Source organism: Lepisma saccharinum, chromosome 8, assembly GCF_977018435.1.
Source record: "Lepisma saccharinum chromosome 8, izLepSacc3.1, whole genome shotgun sequence".
Lineage (NCBI taxonomy): Eukaryota > Metazoa > Arthropoda > Insecta > Zygentoma > Lepismatidae > Lepisma > Lepisma saccharinum.
The window spans coordinates 60,709,528-60,722,358 of NC_139236.1; positions in this window are offsets into that span (position 1 = coordinate 60,709,528).

Sequence of the window (12,831 nt, forward strand, 5' to 3'; positions counted from 1 at the left end):
GTAATAAAAATAAGAAATAAGGCAGTATAGTATAAAAGACGGTAAATAAACAAATGTTTTCTTTACATTCTCCAATGACCGTGTACGCGGAAACCACTCATTTGTTGCTCATTTTAAGTTTGCTAAGATGCATGTATACTACAAACTAAATATTACTTTTTTTTCTAAGTGCAAGTGTTTCTTCCCTAGGTCTGTGGTATGTATAAAGTGCCTTGCATAGCGATACGGGCTTTTGATGAACAAGGCATTTTCCGTTCATAGGAGGAGAAAGTATAGTGGAACTGATTGTGAAAGTAAACTTGAAGCTTTCTGAAAGTAATATTAGCACTGTTTGCAGTTCCAAAAAGTCCTATTTATTGGCAAAAACAAGATTTAAAAGGTACCTTATGCAAATGTCCCTGCTTCCCACTGACGAGGCATTCCTCAGACTACCACTGACATGAGGCTCAAACGGGTGTCATGCTTGAGACCAGCACCAACACGATAAGACGAAAAAAGCATTTAGGGAAATTATTGTAATGCTAAAAGCCCTAAACCTGGCCCACCTAACCTAACCACAAAAGCAGTTAGAGACATTATTTGAAAATTAAGAGCTCCAAACCCGACTCACCTAACTACACACTACTATACATGTGACCTAGATGGCAGCACCAGTCCATAACCAAGCCAACGCCCGACAGTAAGTGAATGGCTGGTTGCGAAAGAAGAATCATGTAGGAGTACATGGAATTGAAAAAAGATTATCGAACAAACATGCATTCGGTAATCGCTAAAATTCCGAAGCATGTTAACAGACATAAATAGAAATCGAACCATGAAAACAATGTGGTAAAAGTTCGGTATATCGGAGACACATTTCTTCATTTTTACACAAGAAACTACTTACGGAAATGAGTTTCTGCAAGCTTTCCAACATTCGTCGAGGCATCTTCTTTAATCGTGGAATATATTTGACCGGGAAATCATGTATTTTTCGAGAGAAATAACTCACCGATGCACAATTGCCATTGCTTTCGCTATGCGAACTGCATGCTGCATACGTTTGATGACGTAAGCCCCTGTCAGTGTTTCCAACCCTCTTTTTCTTTCACTATGCTTGCCTAACCGAACCAAACCTAACCTTATCGGAAATGGTTCGTGGGGATATCGTGAATGGTTCAAGGGGCTATCCATCAGCTACCCGTGATTAATGTAAAATTTTCACACGTGACGAACATGATAATAGGTATTTTGGTAAAACTTCGGCATGGTTCCAACACCTCTCACTAGTTTATTTCGTCATTTTAAACATTCATACTTACCTATCCTATTTCAATTTGTGACATGAGGAGTAATTATTGTTCTTAGTTTATTCACTTAAGTAAGACACTATATGGCTAGACAGCTTGACTAGTGTGGTAGATGATCAGTGGTTAGTTTTTCCAACCTTGTCAAACGAAAAATCCCCACGAACGATGCACGCGTAGCCCCACGAACCATGCACGTGTACAAGCAATTGTGCGTCGGAGAGATATTTATGTTGAAAAATAGGCTCCGGTACCCCTTTCTACACCCTCGATTTCAGGCACATTTCAAATATTTGGTAAAATTTAAGGAATGTCTTGAGATGACCGGACCCCTCTCCGATTTTCTTCATATTTGACATACTCACTAATTGAGGCCTCCTAATCACGAATCTGAAGTTAAAATTTGTCGGAAACGTCTAGAAATTGCAAAATAAGCGAAAATAAGGTGTTAGTTTTCGGAATGGAAACTGTCGATTTTCGCGAATTTTTTTGTTTCACAACCTGATACTACCACGACACCAAATTTTAACTATGTTTGCCTAACCTAACCAAACTAACCACGTGCCAATTGTTTGTGGGGCTAGTGCCAATGGTTCGTAAGGCTAGCGCCAATGGTTCATGGGGCTAGCGCCAATGGTTCGTGGGGCTAGCGCCAATGGTTCGTGGGACTAGCATCAATGGTTCGTAATTTCTAGACGTGACCGACAAATTTTAACTTCAGATTCGTGATTAGGAGGCCTCAATTAGTGAGTATGTCAAATATGAAGAAAATCGGAGAGGGGTCCGGTCATCTCAAGTCCTACCAAATTTAAGTATCCTCGAAATGCATTTCTTCAAATTTACAGGAGAAATTACTTACCAAATGCAGTTTCTTTAGAATTGTGGAAGTTTGGGGAAGTGTTTTCTTGCATCATTCATTCAATTTTGCCAGTAAATCATCTATTTTTCGATATAAATGTGTGACCGATGCACGAAAGCTCTTGAATCCATTTACTTCCAGGTGGATGTAGCCTGTGTGTGATGACGTAATCCTAGTCAATCCCGGTCAGTGTTTCCAAACATGTGTTTTTGTAACTGAAGAAGGTACGTTTTTGCAAATGGTTTGTGGGGCTGTGTGTAAATGGTTCATGGGGCTATGTGGCACTGGTTCGTGGGGATATGCAAGAATGGTATGTGGGGCTACGCATATTTCTTTCGAAACCAATTCTTAACTATTGTAACCGATACGTGACCCTACCTAACCTAACCTTACCGGAAATGGTTTGTGGGGCTACGTAGGTAATTTTTGGTGGAGTGGGGTGGAAACACTGTATGCCGACTACGGTAGTGAAACTGTAACCGCCATTTAGCGTTTTACTGAAGGGAAAGAGAAACTAGCGAAACTTACTTCATACGTAGAAAATATAGATTATTTCCGTGAAAAAAACGAAATGGCACCTTCAAAAATCTTTAGGAATGCAGAATACGTAAGTACAAATGTGAAAAAGAAGAAAATAAAGGAATTTCAGGCGTTTCGGGGATACTTAACATTTAATCAAAAATGTCCCTCGTGTGGCTTACCTTGATTTCTACTTCTCGCATGTAGTATTCGATTGCACTTGTCACCCTTGCGTCAAAAACAAATTTCTGAAACTGTTCAAGATACTTTCATCCACACAAAAATAATGAACATGATTAACTACAATAAAAAAAAGTCATTACGCGAGGTATAAGTACAGCATTGTAGTTTAATTTCGTTGCGTTTCTTCTTCTTCTTCTTCTGACCCTGTCAGACAAAACACTGTCGACTTTGGCCAATGTTTCTGTATTTATACTATGGGACATCATTAGTCTGTGGTATGGAATTTCTGTTACACAACTTTTCCTTACAATACGCAACAGATGACACTAAACAATCTTCAATTTTTACACTTTTACATTCTATGTTCTGTTTATAATTCAATTTGACATTTTCGAGCGTATCCATATAAAATCCAAATAATTGGTATTGATAAATCAGATAAAAGAGAAAGTAAAGATATAGGAAATGGAATTTTTAATCTTATCAGATTTTTATATAATATGTTTCGTTGGTGAGAGAATTGATCACATTCCAAAAATAAATGTTGGGCATCTGGATTATCTTTACCACATGTACAATTTTGTTGATGTATAATTCCTATTTTCGCTAAATGTGCTGGTGTACGTACATGACCAGTTCGCAATCTATTAATAAAAACTATAACCTGTCTTGGAAGAGGACATCTGTGGAACCATGGTTGACTTGCATCAAATTCCGCCAGCCATCTATATGTATGACCTACCATCGTCAATTGTTCCTTGCACCAAATTTTCCAGTGATTTTTTATTTTAATTTTAACTCTAGGTAATAGATCTGTATAAGGGAGTCTGATGAAAGATATTTGAGGTAAATCCCTTGCTCTCTTAGCGTACATATCTGCCATATTATTACTCTGGTTAATGTGATGTGCCTTGACATATGTAAACTGAACAGTAATATTTTTGGATTGTGCTTGTTGAGTTAATTGTATAATCAATATAATGAAAATAGATTGACGACATAGTTGAGGATATGATGATGTTAGTGCCTGTAAGACACTTAACGCATCTGTTAGAATGAGTATTTTTTTATAGTTATTTTGTATGGAATAAGTTAATGCACGGTAAATAGCATAGCATTCTGCTGTAAAAATTGTAGTGTCTGCTGGTAACCTAAATATTTGGTGTTGATTCATTTCAGGAATATAAAACGCACAACCTACATCCTGAAATTTTTTGGAGCCATCAGTATATATGAAAATTAAATCTGGCCATATTTCTCTATACCGAGCGTGCTGACCATGATCTAAAAATTGGACGTTAGCCTGAGCATAAAGAGGCAAATCTAATTTATATACTGGAGGTGAATGATATGTGAAAGAATTTTGGTACGCGTCAGGATCCATACAATAACAATGAAGAAAATAAAATTTCGGGTTGATCGGATCTATAACATTCATAATTGCCCACTGTTTTTGTGTTTCAAATAGCAAATTAAATGGATGATTATGATTCTCCCAGGTTTGAAAAAGAAATTTATTTGTTAATTGTTTGCGCCGATGAGATAGAGCCATCTCTCTATTTTCCATATAAACACTTACGTTTGGACTAGAATTCATCAATCCAGAACAAATTCGTAATGCTTTGCGTTGTAGTACATCAATTTTTTGTAACTGTTTTGAGGACGCACCACCGTAACTGAAAGCCGCATACTCAAATAAGGAACGAAAGCAGTTTCTGTAAAATAGTAACATAATTGTGGGTTGACTGCCCCACTTAGTAGTTGCCAATCCACGAAGAATGTTTAGGACAGATTTCCCTCTATTTATTAAATAATCTATATGCAGTTTCCAATTATTTTTACGATCGAAATGAATTCCTAAATATTTACATGTAGATACCACTGGGATGTCAGAAATATGATTAATATTATTAGGAAATACATTTTGGCTACGAGAATTAAAAATCATAACTTGAGATTTATTAAGGTTGAAAGATAAACCTACTTCATAAAACCATGCTTGAAGTTTATGTATTAAACGTGTCATGTCTATTAATCCCTGTGTTGCTTGTGGAGTAATTCTGTAAAAACAGAAATCATCTGCATACTGAATAAGTTCAAAATCCTCCAATTGTTCATTGTGTAGAGACTGTGTGTATATATTAAATAGTATAGGACTGAGTGGAGCTCCTTGTGGAATTCCTGTAGTTGTGAATCTAGGCCCCTGGATAGAATTTTGAAACCAGGCAAAAATTTTTCGATCAGCATATAAATTCCAAATTAGTCTGGGAATCATAGGAGATATATCTATTCTTTCTAGTAATTGACAAAGTTGCATCAGTGGTACAGCATCATAGGCTTTTTCCACATCGATAAATAAACTATAACAATAGGAATTCATAACAATGTTATTTTGAATTACAGCGTTGAGAATTGCAATGGCATCTTGACTACTATGTTGTAATCTGAAACCAATTTGCGTAGGGGGAAAGAATCGTTGTTTTTCTAAATTCCACATAAGACGTTTTTGTAGCGTGCGTTCGAATAATTTTTCCAATACTGAAATTAGAACTATTGGTCTGTAGGAACGGGCATTTGATGGTGGTTTATTCGACTTTAATATAGGAATTACTACATGTGTTTTCCATTCTGAAGGTATACTACCCCCGGTATATGTTTTATTGTATATAGCGACTAAAATATCAAATCCCCTTTTAGGTAAGCTCTTTATAGCTTGGTATGGAATTCCATCCATTCCTGGTGCTGAATTTTTAACTCTATGTAGTATATTATGTAATTCTATGACAGTCACAGCTGGAAACTCTCTTGTAAAAATTTGTTGTGGAACCAGAGGAGGTTGATATTCTATATTTACTGAAGGAGGCGCAATCATAGAGAGAAATTCATTTTGCCAGGTTACATCAATTGTCTGTTTCCTGCTTAGTTTCGGGTGTCTTAAAGAATTAAATTTTTTCCAGACGAGTTTTATAGGTTCAGCATTTCCTAAAGAGTTACAATAATTTATCCAGGCTAATTTTTTGGCTTTTTTGAAAGCTTTTTTAGCAAGAGCCTGACTTCTCTTCCAGGCAATTTTGTGGGTAATTGTGGGTCTGCTAGCAAATGTTTTCTCATCACGTTTACGGTTCTGTTTAGCAGTCTCGCATTCTGGTGTCCACCAATATAATTGTGGGAATCTATGTGTATCTTGCCCTTTTGAACGTAAACCTACGATATCCAGAGTTTTTGTAATTAGTTGTATAAATTGAGAATACGAGATATCAGTATTAGATCGTAAATTTTCTGATAATATCAAGGAGTCAATTGTTGTGGAATACAATGACCAATCAATAAGGTTAGTTTTCCAGCGTCTAAGGAGAGGTGTATTTCGCGGGATCTGTACATTATACATAAATCTTCCTTGAACATGTATGGGTAAGTGATCACTTCCACGCATATCCTCATCCACAAACCAGGTAAGTTGGGGGAAAATTTCATCAGACACTATGGTTAGATCTATCACAGAAGGATTATTTCCGGATCGAGGAATATGTGTTATGGAACCATCATTAAGTATGATAAAATTATTATGTTCTATCCAGTCCACTAAAATCTGGCCTAAATGATCTGATCGTGAACCGCCCCACATTGGATGATGCCCGTTAAAATCTCCTACACAAATATAAGGGCCTGGAATATTGTCCAGAATACCTTGAAAATCTTGTAGTTGTATTTTTTGAGATAACGAATTCGAAGGTATGTAAAAATTAATAATACTGAAATAAAAGTTTTGTATTTTTATGCGCACTGCTATGATTTCTACATGATATCTGTTTACTATATTAATTTTTGGGTATAAAAAAAGAGTTTGGTGGGCCACACTCTCATGAATGTGTATGCTCACACCTCTTTCATTGTGTTGAAATGGCGGACCTATAGTATTATAATATTTTAGATTGTAATTCTCGTATTGCTTTCCTTTAGTCTCTTGTAAACAGAGAATTAAAGGATGGTATTCCTCAATTAGTTTATTTAATTCGATTTTACGTGCGGAAAAACTATTTATATTCCACTGAATTAAAAATTCCATTCCCTACAATATACTATTAATTTTTTCCCCTTTGATTCCTGGATTTATGAAATTAAGTTTTGTAAAACAGTCAAGAGATTCCCTGTTAGCTCATGAATATGTTTAAGTAGTGGTTGTTGTCTTCTAAGTTCTGATATATTTATTAGTGCCGACCACAGCTCTGGCAAAGTTTGCATTAACGATTTATACAGTGCCTGAAGATTTTCCGCTGGAGGATTTGAAATGATCTGTCTATTTGATGATCTATGCTCATGTGGATGTTGCTCAATGTGATTGGATCCAGACTGGGGTTGCGCATTTCGTCCAATTGGGGGTGATGACGTATTCTCCTCGTCTTCGGATAAACTATCAAGTGATGAAGATTCATAAATTAGCTCCTTAGGTGGTTTTGGAGTTTCTCGTGTCCATATATTACTTCTACGTGAGTGCAGCCCATCTTTGCTCACACTCGTGTGATTTTTCTGTTTTCGCATTGAGGGTTGCGAGGATGTAACTATTTTAGGATTTATTGACTCTCTAGTTGTCACAGATATTAATGGACTTGCCATTGTACATTGGATGACCTCAGCGTGAGAGGGGAGCGGTGGAAATTGTTTAGCAGTTAATGGAGGTGCCAAAATGTCTCTTCTGGTTAGAGGTGGTTTATATGTCCCCAATATTTTTGCCTTAGCTTCAAAATAAGATAAGTTTTCCTCCGCCATCCGCGTCTGTATTTGCTGTTCTATTTGTCGTTGAGGGCAATCTGGGGATGTAGCTCTATGATTACCTCGACATATGACACAAATAGGAACTTCTGTGCAGGAATCTCCATGTTTTTCTTTTCCACAGTTGATGCAGATTGCTTTTGAACGGCAGTTCTTAGTTTGATGCGCATAACGGAAACAGTTTTGACATTGTAAGACAGACCTCGTTCTAGGTCGGACCTCGAAAATTTCACTGTTTACTAGTATTCTTTCTGGTAAGACATTACCCTGAAAGGTTAAGCATATTAATTTTGTGTCTCTCAAATCGAAAGAACCCGTATTATTCCATACTTTCTTCTGCATACGCCTCGCGCTGATGACTGGGATCGCCGATTGCACTCCATCCATAATGTCTTGTACACTGATATCTATGCCAACTCCGAAAATAAGACCGTCTCGCTGTACAAGAGCTTGAGGAATTCTAGCTCGAACCTGTAAATCTTTATGATACATTTCGTTTTGTGTGAAAGCATTTGCAGCTTTTGCATTTGGAAAAGTCACACGGACTCTATTTTTACCACACTGTTCGATCAATTCTATGTCTAGTCCTGCCTTTCGAAATTTATTCCCTAAACTGCCACCGGACAGTTTTCCTATATTTTTTCCTGTTCCCTCTAACAGTACTATATATGGACCTGATTGTGCATTGTCATATGTGTACTGTCGTGATGGAGAATTTTCATTCTCGTTCGATCGGATGATTTTATCTGGTTGGGCAGATGATTCTGAATCCGCCGATCTCTTTTTTGCACGATGTTCTTGTTTTTCTTCCTCCCCTTTCATGATAGCATCCTCGTCATTCACTCTTGATATATTAGTCTGTAGAAAGACGGGAGTTTCACCACCGCTTAATGCTAATAGGGTATCAGCAGCACATAGGGTTGCTTCTTCCCCCATTACACTGATTAATAGCGTTCAGGTGAGTCAGTTTATCGTTACCACTACTATACTCTTATTTACACAAATACACACACTAAGTTAATAAATCCAAATTAATTTTCACTTCGAATACCTCACAAGAGGTATTTTATAGTCAAACACGTAATAACTACGAAATAAAAACCGGATAACACAATCACGATCCGAAAAACCTCGTAGCCGAACACAAGCTCAACGCCATTTTTCTTATCTTCCCATTTCGTTGCGTGTTAGCTCCAAACGTGATCGAATTTGGAGTAACAGGACACACGACCTTGCCAATAATCCAGCACCGCACAGCAGCCATTAACAAAATAGCTGCATAATTTGTACTTTTCTTTACAATAACCTTGCTTTTTCTTTCATGATGTATTCACTACATGTTATTATAAGTGCGTTAATTTTAATTCCCTGGACGTGTACATATTTCATTCCACAACGAAATCATTCTACGGTATGGGGCAATTAGTAATACACAAGTAGTATCATGACTTCTTTAATGAGCAGTTCAGCATACAAAGGGAAGGTTTCCTAACAGTTGGGCTAAAAAGTTCGTAGGCTAACATATTAAAAAAAATTTTTTTGACAAAATTCGATTTTATTATTCAATATAGTTGCCTTCGAGGGCGATACAACGATTATAGCGGTCATACAATTTTTCGATGCCATTTTTATAGTGCGATTTCTCTTTAGCCTCAAAATAGGCCTCAGTTTCGGAGATTACTTCTTCATCAGTGCTAAATTTCTTTCCAGCGAGCATTCTTTTAAGGTCTGCAAACAGGAAAAAGTCACTGGGGGCCAGATCTGGAGAATATGGTGGATGGGGAAGCAATTTTATTACGGTTGAATATCGCTAAACATTGCTCCGAATCATCAAAACGTTGTTGCTTTTGATCGATTGTGAGCACGCGCGGCACACATTTTGCACACAGCTTTCGCATGTTCAAATATTCATGCACAATATGTCCAACACGTTCCTTTGATATTTTTAAAGTCTCAGCTATCTCGATCAACTTCACTTTACGATCATTTAAAATTATTTTGTGGACTTTTTTGATGTTCTCGTCGGTAACAGCCTCTTTGGGGCGTCCACTGCGTGCATCGTCTTCGATGCTCATTTCGCCTCGTTTAAATTTAGCAAACCACTTCTCAACGGTTGATTTTCCTGGTGCAGAGACCGAATAATGTTTATCAAGCCAAGCCTTGGCATCAACAGTATTTTTTTTTTGCCAAAAAGCAATGCTTTATTAACACACGAAATTCTTTTTTATCCATTTTTTCACAATAACAAAAGCTGCTTCACTCACAATGCTATATCTCACGAACTAATTATCCGGCAGCTATGAAATTTATACACGTATCTTTTGAAGGTTAGTACTAAGTAAAAATCACATGGATTTAATTCTAGTAACGCCATCTATGAGTCAGCCTACGAACTTTTCAGCCCAACTGTTATCTCTTGGCTTAATCGCTACAATGTGGATGAAACATGAGTAATGAGATAAAGGAAATGATTGCAGGGTTCGAATACAGAGTAGGGTTGGCCAGATCCGGATCCTAACATTTTTTGGATCCCACATGAGCGATTCTTTGGAAAGTAAGAATGGGTTTACTTTATAACATATTGTTACCTGCCTATATATATATCAGTGGCGTAGCATGGACATTTCGGGTGGGAACGCCGGGATTCGAACCAGGGACCTCTGTCGTCTTGGCGCACTGTGAAAAGCAGAGTGGATGATCCAAATATCATACACTCTACTGACGTAACAGTGCCGATTAGTAATTCAGACCACTGTTTATTACATCTTGAGAATGCTGATAAACATTTTAAAATAATTTTCTCCAGAGACCATTCGATGTTAAGAGTTTTCAAATGAATGCTAAACATTTCCATTCACACAATATTAAGTAGTTAGATAATAACGAAAAAATACAATAAAAAAATAATAGTTTTGTGGGTTAAGTGGTAGAGCAGCCACAGGCTGAATTTCTATCACGAGGACTTCACCAACTTATTTGACAAAAACTGTGTTGATATTTTAGTTTCTAATACACATCGCTGTTCGTGCGATAAATTATACAATGCAGTGGCCATTAAGAAGAAGTATATTTGAGATTGGTAAACATACGTCAGTCAAAATTGCGTATTGTAGCATCACATAGCACGAGTTGCATGAGCGCGAAGATCGAAGAACCGGGTAGGAATTCTGCCGCTGTCGTCTGCTTCAGAAGGCAGGAAGGGTCACATGAATCAATCACGGTAAACCTCTTGTACGCTGGCGTAAGAGAGACCATTTACGCACGTACTGTAGAAATCGAAGCTTTCCCTCCAAAAAGGCAGCAAGGAATATAGGAGTCCTGTACGCCGAACCTGCTCGGCGTCCGGCCGGGAAAGGCATTGAAAAGAGATGCTAGAACGAGTGCTGAGAGTGGAGCGTTGCAAGCGGATCGCGAAAAATAGCTATTATAATGCCATGAAGGTCAAACATATAAGAAATTAGTCACGTTTTACTTTATAATCACAGCATTTAAGCATTTTTGAAATTTTAAATCTGGGAACGCCTGGCGTACGGGCGTACTATAACGCTACGTCACTGATATATATATATATATACATAAGTGCGCGATTTGTAATTAATACACTTACAAGGGATGGTTATCTAAGTGTCCCCTCCTCTGATTTCCATGAAACTTGGCAGGTGTATAGACCGTGTTAAAAATGTAAACATAAACATTGGTGAGGTCTTGTCCGGTCCGCCCGGAACTTCCGGTTTAGGCCAGTCCCCGATGTTGCTAGTGCAGATTCACCGGCATACGAAGTAAGAAATGAGCGCTTGTTTTCATCAGTTGTGCGACGATAGTCAAGAAAGGTATTTGTTAAAGTTCTACTATGAAGGAGTGGACGTCTAGAGTCCGTCGGATGATCAATTGCAGAGCAGATTATTAAAATATAACGTGTCTTTGTGGCCGCCGGTTGTATAGCATACTACATACAAGTGTCTCATGTACACGCACGACGAACTCAAAACGTACAAAAGTTTAGATATATTCTATTATTTTGTAAAGATAATTGTATAAAACTAGTGATATTATTATATTATAGAGTAAAGTAAAGTAAAGTAAAGCTTAAGTGAATCTTTGCCAACAAATCTCCAGAAGTAATGACACATAACAAATGCTAAAGTAAATATATGTGCTTTCAACGTCGCCTTTCCGCCTGAGGGATTTTGGGAAAACCTATGATATGGCATGCCACTTTCACTTGCACGAATATACTTCAAACAACAAGGGAGTTTTCAGATTAGAAGCGACAAGCGATATCGGGATTTCGCACAGAAGCATTGGATCTAAAGCAAACCATTCACCAGTCACGCTTGCGCTAATAACAGGCCGGGGCAACACAATGCACGGTATTGATAAAACGGCCCAGTCCGAGCGACAAGCGACACCTCCAATTTGTCGTGTCGCTTTAATTCGGAAGGTGTTTTTTTATTTTTGAATGTTGGCTTCCAAGAAACACGTATCGCTGCAGTCTGAAAGCTTCCTTTCGAACCAATTTATCACGAGAAAATGCACGTGTCGCTTGGACTGGACTGTTGTTTTGTCAGTACCATGCATCGCCTCGGTCTGTTGTATTTGTATGCAAGGTGAATTGTTTCCTTTAGAGTAAAGGGGCTGTTGCTTGTCGCTTCGGGGTGTAATCTCCATGCCACTTAAAAGTGAATCCTCAGTGATCAATGAAATTTTTCGATCCGATGCGACACAACAAGCTGCACGTGTCGCTCAGATTCCCAATGACGTATATTGTGCCGCCTGAGACTCGATTTCTCATGAGCGGTAAATGCTTATTTATAGACTAAATGGGCCTGTGTCGCTTGTCACTTCGGTACGAACCACTGCTGTCGCGTGTCGCTTCGGTTTGAAACCTCACTAAGAGGCGTGCTTTTCACCACAACACAATACGCAGATAAACGATCAACATGCTTAACAAAATGCAAGTCGTACAGTGGGATCCATGAGTATTACCGTGCAAATTGTCCATGACTATTTTCATTAATTTTTCTCTTACATCCTATGTGTTTTAAAAGATGGATTTTTATGTATGCTGGTGCAGAAGTTGTCAACAGTTTGCTATGAGTTTTCTTTAAATTCCTGAAGCTCTTATTGGGTCAAATAAAGTGCATGAACATGGTGATGGACAATTTACACGGTAATACTCATGGATCCCACTGTACAGATACTTTCCGGGTACCA